This window comes from Pelodiscus sinensis, chromosome 13 (genome assembly GCF_052426305.1).
Source record: "Pelodiscus sinensis isolate ZL-2025 chromosome 13, ASM5242630v1, whole genome shotgun sequence".
NCBI lineage: Eukaryota > Metazoa > Chordata > Testudines > Trionychidae > Pelodiscus > Pelodiscus sinensis.
The window spans coordinates 36,868,616-36,884,794 of record NC_143064.1 but is presented as its reverse complement, the minus strand read 5'-3'; positions in this window follow the sequence as shown (position 1 = coordinate 36,884,794).

The following is a 16,179-nucleotide window of genomic DNA, read 5'->3' as shown; positions in this document are numbered from 1 at the left end:
CTAGGCTAATTGTTGACATTCCCTGTACAATGTTCTCAGCTCTAAGCAAGGACTAGGCTTTCGTGAACAAGCAAGTCCTGTAGGTCAGCGGCTGTGTAGCGTTCTCCAGAGCCAGTGCCAGGCTTTAAGCCATGTCGGAGCCACTAGAAAAGGCTGTGCGAAAATGTACCTCGACTGCTCGGAAGCGCCCTCCATATAGCTCAGGAACATCTGCCGGTCAGCTTCCTTCGTGAGCGCAATTGTTGAAAGGCACCTAGCGGGTGGAAAGTTGCTTCTGACTTATTGAGACGGACGCGGGGGCTTTCCTGAAAGTCAGAAGGTCCCAAGCAAATCCTTTACATCCGGAGAGAAGAGGAGTTCGCAAGAATGTGTGGCCTCTCTGGAACGCATTTCTGCCTCACTTTAAGCAATTGCATGAGAAAGCGTGGAAGTCCCTCACGTTCAAAACGTCTCTCGGTCAAGTTTCTTCATGCGGGCAGTAGCAGCAATGAAGGACTCGGGTTTTTTTCTCAAAGTATCACTATCCGAAGCAAATTCAGTGCACTAGCAGCTTTCTAACGCTCTCCAGAATGTGTGACAGAGGTTTTCAGGGCTCTCGGAGACCATGTTGCGAGACAACGTGTCTTCCATGTGTGGCAACAGGTCCCGTTTAGTTTCAAAGCGTCTGCAGGTCAACTTCCCTCACGAGGTACAGCGCGCCTAAAAATGTTTTTCTCAGCTCTACTGAAACAGTAATTCCTCCCCACCCCCGCCCCGCACATGAAGCGGTCTGCGGCATTCACAAGATTTCGTGAGAGGTTTTTTTGACGCCCTTCTGTACCAATACGTCCCTTTCTGTAAAAGTATCGCCGTTGGCTCGAAAAACCTTCCATATCATTCCAAGCGGTCTGGAGTCTGTTTGACGGGGTTTTAGATGGTTTCTTTTGTTTTGAACGCATTTCTGAAGTCCTACAAGGAATTTTGAGGAAAAGGAGAGGGCTAGGAATCGCAGGCTGAAACAGCTCTTGGAAGGAACCAACCCTCCGCCCCCAGTTTCCTCCCAAACCTCTGCAAATCAACTTGCTTCTCCAGGGCAATTGCTGAAGGGGACAGATGGCGTGATCAGGTTCTTCTCAGACATAAGGAAGGGTAAGTATTTTCTAAAAGCTAAACTGTCCCCACAACTCCTGTCTATTTACAGAGTTGAGGCGTTCTGAAGAACGTGTGACAGGTTGCTAACGGCCATTCAACCCATAGAATGCTTTCTCTTAAAGCATGTCGACTGCTTGGACGCTCCTTACACTTACTCCAAAACGTCTCCAAATCAACTTCCTTCCTGAGTTTCCCTTTCACTGAAAGACGCAGGGAGAGTGAAAACTGCCTTCTCAGACGAACGGCTGCAACTAAGTTTCCTTGAAAGTAAGAAGTGCCCAATCAAAGACCGTGTAGAATAAGCTTGAGGCTTCTCCAGTATGCATAACACCTTAGTAACGCTTTTTTGAGCCACTATAAAAATGGTGATGGAAAGTAGCTGGTTTGTGTGAAACCATCTGACAGTTCCTGCCAAAAGGTCTCCCACCAACGTCCTTCATTCGGGCAATTGGGGAACTGTAAAGCACTCCTGAAATGCACCTTCTCAGCCCTAACGACTGGACAGGGCTTGCTTGTTTTTTGTTTCTAAACGTATCCCTTCCGATTTCATGAGGAGGTGCCTGGCGTTCTTCTGAATGCGACAGCTCTTCCACGCGTATTGGAGATAAAATAGCCCCTGGCCGGAGGAAGTGTCTTCTCAGTTTGGAAGCCACTCACATTTAGTTGTAAAAGGGCGGCAAGTAGCCATCCTTCAAAAATGCAAGTCCTGTAAGGTACAGACCGCGCGACCAACCTTTTTCTGAGCGCTAAAGAAGACCTAGTTGTTCCTGAAAGTAAGTCTGTCGCAATCAAAAACTGAACATTAAGTGATTTCCGGTGGTCTCCAGCGAGTGTGACAGGCTTTCAAAGACTTTCGGAGCTAATTTAGGAACGGCTCTAAAAGTATCGCCCCTGGCAGGAAGGCACTTCCATTGAGTTCCAAAGCGTCTGGACCGTCTCTGCATTGCCTAGGCTAATTGTTGACATTCCCTGTACAATGTTCTCAGCTCTAAGCAAGGACTAGGCTTTCGTGAACAAGCAAGTCCTGTAGGTCAGCGGCTGTGTAGCGTTCTCCAGAGCCAGTGCCAGGCTTTAAGCCATGTCGGAGCCACTAGAAAAGGCTGTGCGAAAATGTAGCTCGACTGCTCGGAAGCGCCCTCCATATAGCTCAGGAACATCTGCCGGTCAGCTTCCTTCGTGAGCGCAATTGTTGAAAGGCACCTAGCGGGTGGAAAGTTGCTTCTGACTTATTGAGACGGACGCGGGGGCTTTCCTGAAAGTCAGAAGGTCCCAAGCAAATCCTTTACATCCGGAGAGAAGAGGAGTTCGCAAGAATGTGTGGCCTCTCTGGAACGCATTTCTGCCTCACTTTAAGCAATTGCATGAGAAAGCGTGGAAGTCCCTCACGTTCAAAACGTCTCTCGGTCAAGTTTCTTCATGCGGGCAGTAGCAGCAATGAAGGACTCGGGTTTTTTTCTCAAAGTATCACTATCCGAAGCAAATTCAGTGCACTAGCAGCTTTCTAACGCTCTCCAGAATGTGTGACAGAGGTTTTCAGGGCTCTCGGAGACCTTGTTGCGAGACAACGTGTCTTCCATGTGTGGCAACACGTCCCGTTTAGTTTCAAAGCGTCTGCAGGTCAACTTCCTTCACGAGGTACAGCGCGCCTAAAAATGTTTTTCTCAGCTCTACTGAAACAGTAATTCCTCCCCACCCCCGCCCCGCACATGAAGCGGTCTGCGGCATTCACAAGATTTCGTGAGAGGTTTTTTTGACGCCCTTCTGAACCAATACGTCCCTTTCTGTAACAGTATCGCCGTTGGCTCGAAAAACCTTCCATATCATTCCAAGCGGTCTGGAGTCTGTTTGACGGGGTTTTAGATGGTTTCTTTTGTTTTGAACGCATTTCTGAAGTCCTACAAGGAATTTTGAGGAGAAGGAGAGGGCTAGGAATCGCAGGCTGAAACAGCTCTTGGAAGGAACCAACCCTCCGCCCCCAGTTTCCTCCCAAACCTCTGCAAATCAACTTGCTTCTCCAGGGCAATTGCTGAAGGGGACAGATGGCGTGATCAGGTTCTTCTCAGACATAAGGAAGGGTAAGTATTTTCTAAAAGCTAAACTGTCCCCACAACTCCTGTCTATTTACAGAGTTGAGGCGTTCTGAAGAACGTGTGACAGGTTGCTAACGGCCATTCAACCCATAGAATGCTTTCTCTTAAAGCATGTCGACTGCTTGGACGCTCCTTACACTTACTCCAAAACGTCTCCAAATCAACTTCCTTCCTGAGTTTCCCTTTCACTGAAAGACGCAGGGAGAGTGAAAACTTCCTTCTCAGACGAACGGCTGCAACTAAGTTTCCTTGAAAGTAAGAAGTGCCCAATCAAAGACCGTGTAGAATAAGCTTGAGGCTTCTCCAGTATGCATAACACCTTAGTAACGCTTTTTTGAGCCACGATAAAAATGGTGATGGAAAGTAGCTGGTTTGTGTGAAACCATCTGACAGTTCCTGCCAAAAGGTCTCCCACCAACGTCCTTCATTCGGGCAATTGCGGAACTGTAAAGCACTCCTGAAATGCACCTTCTCAGCCCTAAGGACTGGACAGGGCTTGCTTGTTTTTTGTTTCTAAACGTATCCCTTCCGATTTCATGAGGAGGTGCCTGGCGTTCTTCTGAATGCGACAGCTCTTCCACGCGTATTGGAGATAAAATAGCCCCTGGCCGGAGGAAGTGTCTTCTCAGTTTGGAAGCCACTCACATTTAGTTGTCAAAGGGCGGCAAGTAGCCATCCTTCAAAAATGCAAGTCCTGTAAGGTACAGACCGCGCGACCAACCTTTTTCTGAGCGCTAAAGAAGACCTAGTTGTTCCTGAAAGTAAGTCTGTCGCAATCAAAAACTGAACATTAAGTGATTTCCGGTGGTCTCCAGCGAGTGTGACAGGCTTTCAAAGACTTTCGGAGCTAATTTAGGAACGGCTCTAAAAGTATCGCCCCTGGCAGGAAGGCACTTCCATTGAGTTCCAAAGCGTCTGGACCGTCTCTGCATTGCCTAGGCTAATTGTTGACATTCCCTGTACAATGTTCTCAGCTCTAAGCAAGGACTAGGCTTTCGTGAACAAGCAAGTCCTGTAGGTCAGCGGCTGTGTAGCGTTCTCCAGAGCCAGTGCCAGGCTTTAAGCCATGTCGGAGCCACTAGAAAAGGCTGTGCGAAAATGTAGCTCGACTGCTCGGAAGCGCCCTCCATATAGCTCAGGAACATCTGCCGGTCAGCTTCCTTCGTGAGCGCAATTGTTGAAAGGCACCTAGCGGGTGGAAAGTTGCTTCTGACTTATTGAGACGGACGCGGGGGCTTTCCTGAAAGTCAGAAGGTCCCAAGCAAATCCTTTACATCCGGAGAGAAGAGGAGTTCGCAAGAATGTGTGGCCTCTCTGGAACGCATTTCTGCCTCACTTTAAGCAATTGCATGAGAAAGCGTGGAAGTCCCTCACGTTCAAAACGTCTCTCGGTCAAGTTTCTTCATGCCGGCAGTAGCAGCAATGAAGGACTCGGGTTTTTTCTCAAAGTATCACTATCCGAAGCAAATTCAGTGCACTAGCAGCTTTCTAACGCTCTCCAGAATGTGTGACAGAGGTTTTCAGGGCTCTCGGAGACCATGTTGCGAGACAACGTGTCTTCCATGTGTGGCAACACGTCCCGTTTAGTTTCAAAGCGTCTGCAGGTCAACTTCCTTCACGAGGTACAGCGCGCCTAAAAATGTTTTTCTCAGCTCTACTGAAACAGTAATTCCTCCCCACCCCCGCCCCGCACATGAAGCGGTCTGCGGCATTCACAAGATTTCGTGAGAGGTTTTTTTGACGCCCTTCTGAACCAATACGTCCCTTTCTGTAACAGTATCGCCGTTGGCTCGAAAAACCTTCCATATCATTCCAAGCGGTCTGGAGTCTGTTTGACGGGGTTTTAGATGGTTTCTTTTGTTTTGAACGCATTTCTGAAGTCCTACAAGGAATTTTGAGGAGAAGGAGAGGGCTAGGAATCGCAGGCTGAAACAGCTCTTGGAAGGAACCAAACCCTCCGCCCCCAGTTTCCTCCCAAACCTCTGCAAATCAACTTGCTTCTCCAGGGCAATTGCTGAAGGGGACAGAGGGCGTGATCAGGTTCTTCTCAGACATAAGGAAGGGTAAGTATTTTCTAAAAGCTAAACTGTCCCCACAACTCCTGTCTATTTACAGAGTTGAGGCGTTCTGAAGAACGTGTGACAGGTTGCTAACGGCCATTCAACCCATAGAATGCTTTCTCTTAAAGCATGTCGACTGCTTGGACGCTCCTTACACTTACTCCAAAACGTCTCCAAATCAACTTCCTTCCTGAGTTTCCCTTTCACTGAAAGACGCAGGGAGAGTGAAAACTTCCTTCTCAGACGAACGGCTGCAACTAAGTTTCCTTGAAAGTAAGAAGTGCCCAATCAAAGACCGTGTAGAATAAGCTTGAGGCTTCTCCAGTATGCATAACACCTTAGTAACGCTTTTTTGAGCCACGATAAAAATGGTGATGGAAAGTAGCTGGTTTGTGTGAAACCATCTGACAGTTCCTGCCAAAAGGTCTCCCACCAACGTCCTTCATTCGGGCAATTGCGGAACTGTAAAGCACTCCTGAAATGCACCTTCTCAGCCCTAAGGACTGGACAGGGCTTGTTTGTTTTTTGTTTCTAAACGGATCCCTTCCGATTTCATGAGGAGGTGCCTGGCGTTCTTCTGAATGCGACAGCTCTTCCACGCGTATTGGAGATAAAATAGCCCCTGGCCGGAGGAAGTGTCTTCTCAGTTTGGAAGCCACTCACATTTAGTTGTAAAAGGGCGGCAAGTAGCCATCCTTCAAAAATGCAAGTCCTGTAAGGTACAGACCGCGCGACCAACTTTTTCTGAGCGCTAAAGAAGACCTAGTTGTTCCTGAAAGTAAGTCTGTCGCAATCAAAAACTGAACATTAAGTGATTTCCGGTGGTCTCCAGCGAGTGTGACAGGCTTTCAAAGACTTTCGGAGCTAATTTAGGAACGGCTCTAAAAGTATCGCCCCTGGCAGGAAGGCACTTCCATTGAGTTCCAAAGCGTCTGGACCGTCTCTGCATTGCCTAGGCTAATTGTTGACATTCCCTGTACAATGTTCTCAGCTCTAAGCAAGGACTAGGCTTTCGTGAACAAGCAAGTCCTGTAGGTCAGCGGCTGTGTAGCGTTCTCCAGAGCCAGTGCCAGGCTTTAAGCCATGTCGGAGCCACTAGAAAAGGCTGTGCGAAAATGTAGCTCGACTGCTCGGAAGCGCCCTCCATATAGCTCAGGAACATCTGCCGGTCAGCTTCCTTCGTGAGCGCAATTGTTGAAAGGCACCTAGCGGGTGGAAAGTTGCTTCTGACTTATTGAGACGGACGCGGGGGCTTTCCTGAAAGTCAGAAGGTCCCAAGCAAATCCTTTACATCCGGAGAGAAGAGGAGTTCGCAAGAATGTGTGGCCTCTCTGGAACGCATTTCTGCCTCACTTTAAGCAATTGCATGAGAAAGCGTGGAAGTCCCTCACGTTCAAAACGTCTCTCGGTCAAGTTTCTTCATGCGGGCAGTAGCAGCAATGAAGGACTCGGGTTTTTTTCTCAAAGTATCACTATCCGAAGCAAATTCAGTGCACTAGCAGCTTTCTAACGCTCTCCAGAATGTGTGACAGAGGTTTTCAGGGCTCTCGGAGACCTTGTTGCGAGACAACGTGTCTTCCATGTGTGGCAACACGTCCCGTTTAGTTTCAAAGCGTCTGCAGGTCAACTTCCTTCACGAGGTACAGCGCGCCTAAAAATGTTTTTCTCAGCTCTACTGAAACAGTAATTCCTCCCCACCCCCGCCCCGCACATGAAGCGGTCTGCGGCATTCACAAGATTTCGTGAGAGGTTTTTTTGACGCCCTTCTGAACCAATACGTCCCTTTCTGTAACAGTATCGCCGTTGGCTCGAAAAACCTTCCATATCATTCCAAGCGGTCTGGAGTCTGTTTGACGGGGTTTTAGATGGTTTCTTTTGTTTTGAACGCATTTCTGAAGTCCTACAAGGAATTTTGAGGAGAAGGAGAGGGCTAGGAATCGCAGGCTGAAACAGCTCTTGGAAGGAACCAACCCTCCGCCCCCAGTTTCCTCCCAAACCTCTGCAAATCAACTTGCTTCTCCAGGGCAATTGCTGAAGGGGACAGATGGCGTGATCAGGTTCTTCTCAGACATAAGGAAGGGTAAGTATTTTCTAAAAGCTAAACTGTCCCCACAACTCCTGTCTATTTACAGAGTTGAGGCGTTCTGAAGAACGTGTGACAGGTTGCTAACGGCCATTCAACCCATAGAATGCTTTCTCTTAAAGCATGTCGACTGCTTGGACGCTCCTTACACTTACTCCAAAACGTCTCCAAATCAACTTCCTTCCTGAGTTTCCCTTTCACTGAAAGACGCAGGGAGAGTGAAAACTTCCTTCTCAGACGAACGGCTGCAACTAAGTTTCCTTGAAAGTAAGAAGTGCCCAATCAAAGACCGTGTAGAATAAGCTTGAGGCTTCTCCAGTATGCATAACACCTTAGTAACGCTTTTTTGAGCCACTATAAAAATGGTGATGGAAAGTAGCTGGTTTGTGTGAAACCATCTGACAGTTCCTGCCAAAAGGTCTCCCACCAACGTCCTTCATTCGGGCAATTGCGGAACTGTAAAGCACTCCTGAAATGCACCTTCTCAGCCCTAAGGACTGGACAGGGCTTGCTTGTTTTTTGTTTCTAAACGGATCCCTTCCGATTTCATGAGGAGGTGCCTGGCGTTCTTCTGAATGCGACAGCTCTTCCACGCGTATTGGAGATAAAATAGCCCCTGGCCGGAGGAAGTGTCTTCTCAGTTTGGAAGCCACTCACATTTAGTTGTAAAAGGGCGGCAAGTAGCCATCCTTCAAAAATGCAAGTCCTGTAAGGTACAGACCGCGCGACCAACTTTTTCTGAGCGCTAAAGAAGACCTAGTTGTTCCTGAAAGTAAGTCTGTCGCAATCAAAAACTGAACATTAAGTGATTTCCGGTGGTCTCCAGCGAGTGTGACAGGCTTTCAAAGACTTTCGGAGCTAATTTAGGAACGGCTCTAAAAGTATCGCCCCTGGCAGGAAGGCACTTCCATTGAGTTCCAAAGCGTCTGGACCGTCTCTGCATTGCCTAGGCTAATTGTTGACATTCCCTGTACAATGTTCTCAGCTCTAAGCAAGGACTAGGCTTTCGTGAACAAGCAAGTCCTGTAGGTCAGCGGCTGTGTAGCGTTCTCCAGAGCCAGTGCCAGGCTTTAAGCCATGTCGGAGCCACTAGAAAAGGCTGTGCGAAAATGTAGCTCGACTGCTCGGAAGCGCCCTCCATATAGCTCAGGAACATCTGCCGGTCAGCTTCCTTCGTGAGCGCAATTGTTGAAAGGCACCTAGCGGGTGGAAAGTTGCTTCTGACTTATTGAGACGGACGCGGGGGCTTTCCTGAAAGTCAGAAGGTCCCAAGCAAATCCTTTACATCCGGAGAGAAGAGGAGTTCGCAAGAATGTGTGGCCTCTCTGGAACGCATTTCTGCCTCACTTTAAGCAATTGCATGAGAAAGCGTGGAAGTCCCTCACGTTCAAAACGTCTCTCGGTCAAGTTTCTTCATGCGGGCAGTAGCAGCAATGAAGGACTCGGGTTTTTTTCTCAAAGTATCACTATCCGAAGCAAATTCAGTGCACTAGCAGCTTTCTAACGCTCTCCAGAATGTGTGACAGAGGTTTTCAGGGCTCTCGGAGACCATGTTGCGAGACAACGTGTCTTCCATGTGTGGCAACAGGTCCCGTTTAGTTTCAAAGCGTCTGCAGGTCAACTTCCCTCACGAGGTACAGCGCGCCTAAAAATGTTTTTCTCAGCTCTACTGAAACAGTAATTCCTCCCCACCCCCGCCCCGCACATGAAGCGGTCTGCGGCATTCACAAGATTTCGTGAGAGGTTTTTTTGACGCCCTTCTGTACCAATACGTCCCTTTCTGTAAAAGTATCGCCGTTGGCTCGAAAAACCTTCCATATCATTCCAAGCGGTCTGGAGTCTGTTTGACGGGGTTTTAGATGGTTTCTTTTGTTTTGAACGCATTTCTGAAGTCCTACAAGGAATTTTGAGGAAAAGGAGAGGGCTAGGAATCGCAGGCTGAAACAGCTCTTGGAAGGAACCAACCCTCCGCCCCCAGTTTCCTCCCAAACCTCTGCAAATCAACTTGCTTCTCCAGGGCAATTGCTGAAGGGGACAGATGGCGTGATCAGGTTCTTCTCAGACATAAGGAAGGGTAAGTATTTTCTAAAAGCTAAACTGTCCCCACAACTCCTGTCTATTTACAGAGTTGAGGCGTTCTGAAGAACGTGTGACAGGTTGCTAACGGCCATTCAACCCATAGAATGCTTTCTCTTAAAGCATGTCGACTGCTTGGACGCTCCTTACACTTACTCCAAAACGTCTCCAAATCAACTTCCTTCCTGAGTTTCCCTTTCACTGAAAGACGCAGGGAGAGTGAAAACTTCCTTCTCAGACGAACGGCTGCAACTAAGTTTCCTTGAAAGTAAGAAGTGCCCAATCAAAGACCGTGTAGAATAAGCTTGAGGCTTCTCCAGTATGCATAACACCTTAGTAACGCTTTTTTGAGCCACGATAAAAATGGTGATGGAAAGTAGCTGGTTTGTGTGAAACCATCTGACAGTTCCTGCCAAAAGGTCTCCCACCAACGTCCTTCATTCGGGCAATTGCGGAACTGTAAAGCACTCCTGAAATGCACCTTCTCAGCCCTAAGGACTGGACAGGGCTTGCTTGTTTTTTGTTTCTAAACGTATCCCTTCCGATTTCATGAGGAGGTGCCTGGCGTTCTTCTGAATGCGACAGCTCTTCCACGCGTATTGGAGATAAAATAGCCCCTGGCCGGAGGAAGTGTCTTCTCAGTTTGGAAGCCACTCACATTTAGTTGTCAAAGGGCGGCAAGTAGCCATCCTTCAAAAATGCAAGTCCTGTAAGGTACAGACCGCGCGACCAACCTTTTTCTGAGCGCTAAAGAAGACCTAGTTGTTCCTGAAAGTAAGTCTGTCGCAATCAAAAACTGAACATTAAGTGATTTCCGGTGGTCTCCAGCGAGTGTGACAGGCTTTCAAAGACTTTCGGAGCTAATTTAGGAACGGCTCTAAAAGTATCGCCCCTGGCAGGAAGGCACTTCCATTGAGTTCCAAAGCGTCTGGACCGTCTCTGCATTGCCTAGGCTAATTGTTGACATTCCCTGTACAATGTTCTCAGCTCTAAGCAAGGACTAGGCTTTCGTGAACAAGCAAGTCCTGTAGGTCAGCGGCTGTGTAGCGTTCTCCAGAGCCAGTGCCAGGCTTTAAGCCATGTCGGAGCCACTAGAAAAGGCTGTGCGAAAATGTACCTCGACTGCTCGGAAGCGCCCTCCATATAGCTCAGGAACATCTGCCGGTCAGCTTCCTTCGTGAGCGCAATTGTTGAAAGGCACCTAGCGGGTGGAAAGTTGCTTCTGACTTATTGAGACGGACGCGGGGGCTTTCCTGAAAGTCAGAAGGTCCCAAGCAAATCCTTTACATCCGGAGAGAAGAGGAGTTCGCAAGAATGTGTGGCCTCTCTGGAACGCATTTCTGCCTCACTTTAAGCAATTGCATGAGAAAGCGTGGAAGTCCCTCACGTTCAAAACGTCTCTCGGTCAAGTTTCTTCATGCCGGCAGTAGCAGCAATGAAGGACTCGGGTTTTTTCTCAAAGTATCACTATCCGAAGCAAATTCAGTGCACTAGCAGCTTTCTAACGCTCTCCAGAATGTGTGACAGAGGTTTTCAGGGCTCTCGGAGACCATGTTGCGAGACAACGTGTCTTTCATGTGTGGCAACACGTCCCGTTTAGTTTCAAAGCGTCTGCAGGTCAACTTCCTTCACGAGGTACAGCGCGCCTAAAAATGTTTTTCTCAGCTCTACTGAAACAGTAATTCCTCCCCACCCCCGCCCCGCACATGAAGCGGTCTGCGGCATTCACAAGATTTCGTGAGAGGTTTTTTTGACGCCCTTCTGAACCAATACGTCCCTTTCTGTAAAAGTATCGCCGTTGGCTCGAAAAACCTTCCATATCATTCCAAGCGGTCTGGAGTCTGTTTGACGGGGTTTTAGATGGTTTCTTTTGTTTTGTTTTTAACGCGTTTCTGAAGTCCTACAAGGAATTTTGAGGAAAAGGAGAGGGCTAGGAATCGCAGGCTGAAACAGCTCTTGGAAGGAACCAACCCTCCGCCCCCAGTTTCCTCCCAAACCTCTGCAAATCAATTTGCTTCTCCAGGGCAATTGCTGAAGGGGACAGATGGCGTGATCAGGTTCTTCTCAGACATAAGGAAGGGTAAGTATTTTCTAAAAGCTAAACTGTCCCCACAACTCCTGTCTATTTACAGAGTTGAGGCGTTCTGAAGAACGTGTGACAGGTTGCTAACGGCCATTCAACCCATAGAATGCTTTCTCTTAAAGCATGTCGACTGCTTGGACGCTCCTTACACTTACTCCAAAACGTCTCCAAATCAACTTCCTTCCTGAGTTTCCCTTTCACTGAAAGACGCAGGGAGAGTGAAAACTGCCTTCTCAGACGAACGGCTGCAACTAAGTTTCCTTGAAAGTAAGAAGTGCCCAATCAAAGACCGTGTAGAATAAGCTTGAGGCTTCTCCAGTATGCATAACACCTTAGTAACGCTTTTTTGAGCCACGATAAAAATGGTGATGGAAAGTAGCTGGTTTGTGTGAAACCATCTGACAGTTCCTGCCAAAAGGTCTCCCACCAACGTCCTTCATTCGGGCAATTGCGGAACTGTAAAGCACTCCTGAAATGCACCTTCTCAGCCCTAAGGACTGGACAGGGCTTGTTTGTTTTTTGTTTCTAAACGTATCCCTTCCGATTTCATGAGGAGGTGCCTGGCGTTCTTCTGAATGCGACAGCTCTTCCACGCGTATTGGAGATAAAATAGCCCCTGGCCGGAGGAAGTGTCTTCTCAGTTTGGAAGCCACTCACATTTAGTTGTAAAAGGGCGGCAAGTAGCCATCCTTCAAAAATGCAAGTCCTGTAAGGTACAGACCGCGCGACCAACCTTTTTCTGAGCGCTAAAGAAGACCTAGTTGTTCCTGAAAGTAAGTCTGTCGCAATCAAAAACTGAACATTAAGTGATTTCCGGTGGTCTCCAGCGAGTGTGACAGGCTTTCAAAGACTTTCGGAGCTAATTTAGGAACGGCTCTAAAAGTATCGCCCCTGGCAGGAAGCCACTTCCATTGAGTTCCAAAGCGTCTGGACCGTCTCTGCATTGCCTAGGCTAATTGTTGACATTCCCTGTACAATGTTCTCAGCTCTAAGCAAGGACTAGGCTTTCGTGAACAAGCAAGTCCTGTAGGTCAGCGGCTGTGTAGCGTTCTCCAGAGCCAGTGCCAGGCTTTAAGCCATGTCGGAGCCACTAGAAAAGGCTGTGCGAAAATGTAGCTCGACTGCTCGGAAGCGCCCTCCATATAGCTCAGGAACATCTGCCGGTCAGCTTCCTTCGTGAGCGCAATTGTTGAAAGGCACCTAGCGGGTGGAAAGTTGCTTCTGACTTATTGAGACGGACGCGGGGGCTTTCCTGAAAGTCAGAAGGTCCCAAGCAAATCCTTTACATCCGGAGAGAAGAGGAGTTCGCAAGAATGTGTGGCCTCTCTGGAACGCATTTCTGCCTCACTTTAAGCAATTGCATGAGAAAGCGTGGAAGTCCCTCACGTTCAAAACGTCTCTCGGTCAAGTTTCTTCATGCGGGCAGTAGCAGCAATGAAGGACTCGGGTTTTTTCTCAAAGTATCACTATCCGAAGCAAATTCAGTGCACTAGCAGCTTTCTAACGCTCTCCAGAATGTGTGACAGAGGTTTTCAGGGCTCTCGGAGACCATGTTGCGAGACAACGTGTCTTCCATGTGTGGCAACACGTCCCGTTTAGTTTCAAAGCGTCTGCAGGTCAACTTCCTTCACGAGGTACAGCGCGCCTAAAAATGTTTTTCTCAGCTCTACTGAAACAGTAATTCCTCCCCACCCCCGCCCCGCACATGAAGCGGTCTGCGGCATTCACAAGATTTCGTGAGAGGTTTTTTTGACGCCCTTCTGAACCAATACGTCCCTTTCTGTAAAAGTATCGCCGTTGGCTCGAAAAACCTTCCATATCATTCCAAGCGGTCTGGAGTCTGTTTGACGGGGTTTTAGATGGTTTCTTTTGTTTTGTTTTTAACGCGTTTCTGAAGTCCTACAAGGAATTTTGAGGAAAAGGAGAGGGCTAGGAATCGCAGGCTGAAACAGCTCTTGGAAGGAACCAACCCTCCGCCCCCAGTTTCCTCCCAAACCTCTGCAAATCAACTTGCTTCTCCAGGGCAATTGCTGAAGGGGACAGATGGCGTGATCAGGTTCTTCTCAGACATAAGGAAGGGTAAGTATTTTCTAAAAGCTAAACTGTCCCCACAACTCCTGTCTATTTACAGAGTTGAGGCGTTCTGAAGAACGTGTGACAGGTTGCTAACGGCCATTCAACCCATAGAATGCTTTCTCTTAAAGCATGTCGACTGCTTGGACGCTCCTTACACTTACTCCAAAACGTCTCCAAATCAACTTCCTTCCTGAGTTTCCCTTTCACTGAAAGACGCAGGGAGAGTGAAAACTGCCTTCTCAGACGAACGGCTGCAACTAAGTTTCCTTGAAAGTAAGAAGTGCCCAATCAAAGACCGTGTAGAATAAGCTTGAGGCTTCTCCAGTATGCATAACACCTTAGTAACGCTTTTTTGAGCCACGATAAAAATGGTGATGGAAAGTAGCTGGTTTGTGTGAAACCATCTGACAGTTCCTGCCAAAAGGTCTCCCACCAACGTCCTTCATTCGGGCAATTGCGGAACTGTAAAGCACTCCTGAAATGCACCTTCTCAGCCCTAAGGACTGGACAGGGCTTGTTTGTTTTTTGTTTCTAAACGGATCCCTTCCGATTTCATGAGGAGGTGCCTGGCGTTCTTCTGAATGCGACAGCTCTTCCACGCGTATTGGAGATAAAATAGCCCCTGGCCGGAGGAAGTGTCTTCTCAGTTTGGAAGCCACTCACATTTAGTTGTAAAAGGGCGGCAAGTAGCCATCCTTCAAAAATGCAAGTCCTGTAAGGTACAGACCGCGCGACCAACCTTTTTCTGAGCGCTAAAGAAGACCTAGTTGTTCCTGAAAGTAAGTCTGTCGCAATCAAAAACTGAACATTAAGTGATTTCCGGTGGTCTCCAGCGAGTGTGACAGGCTTTCAAAGACTTTCGGAGCTAATTTAGGAACGGCTCTAAAAGTATCGCCCCTGGCAGGAAGCCACTTCCATTGAGTTCCAAAGCGTCTGGACCGTCTCTGCATTGCCTAGGCTAATTGTTGACATTCCCTGTACAATGTTCTCAGCTCTAAGCAAGGACTAGGCTTTCGTGAACAAGCAAGTAGGTCAGCCGCTGTGTAGCGTTCTCCAGAGCCAGAGCCAGTGCCAGGCTTTAAGCCATGTCGGAGCCACTAGAAAAGGCTGTGCGAAAATGTAGCTCGACTGCTCGGAAGCGCCCTCCATATAGCTCAGGAACATCTGCCGGTCAGCTTCCTTCGTGAGCGCAATTGTTGAAAGGCACCTAGCGGGTGGAAAGTTGCTTCTGACTTATTGAGACGGACGCGGGGGCTTTCCTGAAAGTCAGAAGGTCCCAAGCAAATCCTTTACATCCGGAGAGAAGAGGAGTTCGCAAGAATGTGTGGCCTCTCTGGAACGCATTTCTGCCTCACTTTAAGCAATTGCATGAGAAAGCGTGGAAGTCCCTCACGTTCAAAACTTCTCTCGGTCAAGTTTCTTCATGCGGGCAGTAGCAGCAATGAAGGACTCGGGTTTTTTCTCAAAGTATCACTATCCGAAGCAAATTCAGTGCACTAGCAGCTTTCTAACGCTCTCCAGAATGTGTGACAGAGGTTTTCAGGGCTCTCGGAGACCATGTTGCGAGACAACGTGTCTTCCATGTGTGGCAACACGTCCCGTTTAGTTTCAAAGCGTCTGCAGGTCAACTTCCTTCACGAGGTACAGCGCGCCTAAAAATGTTTTTCTCAGCTCTACTGAAACAGTAATTCCTCCCCATCCCCGCCCCGCACATGAAGCGGTCTGCGGCATTCACAAGATTTCGTGAGAGGTTTTTTTGACGCCCTTCTGAACCAATACGTCCCTTTCTGTAAAAGTATCGCCGTTGGCTCGAAAAACCTTCCATATCATTCCAAGCGGTCTGGAGTCTGTTTGACGGGGTTTTATATGGTTTCTTTTGTTTTGTTTTTAACGCGTTTCTGAAGTCCTACAAGGAATTTTGAGGAGAAGGAGAGGGCTAGGAATCGCAGGCTGAAACAGCTCTTGGAAGGAACCAACCCTCCGCCCCCAGTTTCCTCCCAAACCTCTGCAAATCAACTTGCTTCTCCAGGGCAATTGCTGAAGGGGACAGATGGCGTGATCAGGTTCTTCTCAGACATAAGGAAGGGTAAGTATTTTCTAAAAGCTAAACTGTCCCCACAACTCCTGTCTATTTACAGAGTTGAGGCGTTCTGAAGAACGTGTGACAGGTTGCTAACGGCCATTCAACCCATAGAATGCTTTCTCTTAAAGCATGTCGACTGCTTGGACGCTCCTTACACTTACTCCAAAACGTCTCCAAATCAACTTCCTTCCTGAGTTTCCCTTTCACTGAAAGACGCAGGGAGAGTGAAAACTTCCTTCTCAGACGAACGGCTGCAACTAAGTTTCCTTGAAAGTAAGAAGTGCCCAATCAAAGACCGTGTAGAATAAGCTTGAGGCTTCTCCAGTATGCATAACACCTTAGTAACGCTTTTTTGAGCCACTATAAAAATGGTGATGGAAAGTAGCTGGTTTGTGTGAAACCATCTGACAGTTCCTGCCAAAAGGTCTCCCACCAACGTCCTTCATTCGGGCAATTGCGGAACTGTAAAGCACTCCTGAAATGCACCTTCTCAGCCC